This window comes from Triticum aestivum, chromosome 4D, assembly GCF_018294505.1.
Source record: "Triticum aestivum cultivar Chinese Spring chromosome 4D, IWGSC CS RefSeq v2.1, whole genome shotgun sequence".
In the NCBI taxonomy this organism is placed as follows: Eukaryota; Viridiplantae; Streptophyta; class Magnoliopsida; order Poales; family Poaceae; genus Triticum; species Triticum aestivum.
Window position 1 is genome coordinate 1,376,276 of NC_057805.1, and position 548 is coordinate 1,376,823.

Sequence of the window (548 nt, forward strand, 5' to 3'; positions counted from 1 at the left end):
AGCAAGGGTAGAATTAGCTTATGTGCATAGCAATTTGGTTTTATTATAAACAGTGCATGCATAGTCATGAAGAGGAAAACAGTTTATCCATTCTGGGGCAGAATTGGTTCTCGTTGCATGATTGTAAGTTTCTAGCCCTATCAACAAATGAGCACTCTTAATCTAAACGATTCTAAAAGCAAAATGAATAAAGTGATTGGAGATGCAAGGCAGGGCTCCTTTGATTCAAAGGAATTCTATAGGATTTTTGGAGGATTAGGAATTTTTCCTACGTTGGTCCTTTGATTAATAGGATTGGGTTCCATAGGAATTTTTCCTATGGAATCTTTTGTACTGCATTTCATAGGAAATCTAACATCCACTCCAACCTCTTTTTACAATTCCTTTGTTTTTCCCTATGGCATCAAACACTCCTTGCTAATCCTATTGGATTTAAGTGGACATGCCTCTCCAATCCTATTCCTGTATTTTCCGAATCCTGCGAATCAAAGAGGCCCAGGTTTACAACTACAATATTTTTTGGTATGTCCATTTTTTCCTTCTCGGCT

The 548-nt window shown here is 37.2% G+C and overlaps 1 protein-coding gene across 1 annotated transcript in view; it reads right to left on the minus strand.

Moving 5' to 3' along the window:
• Positions 1 to 548, minus strand: part of LOC123095568 (short-chain dehydrogenase TIC 32, chloroplastic) — a 4,582-nt gene that overhangs the window by 1,560 nt on the left and 2,474 nt on the right. The window lies entirely within an intron of this gene.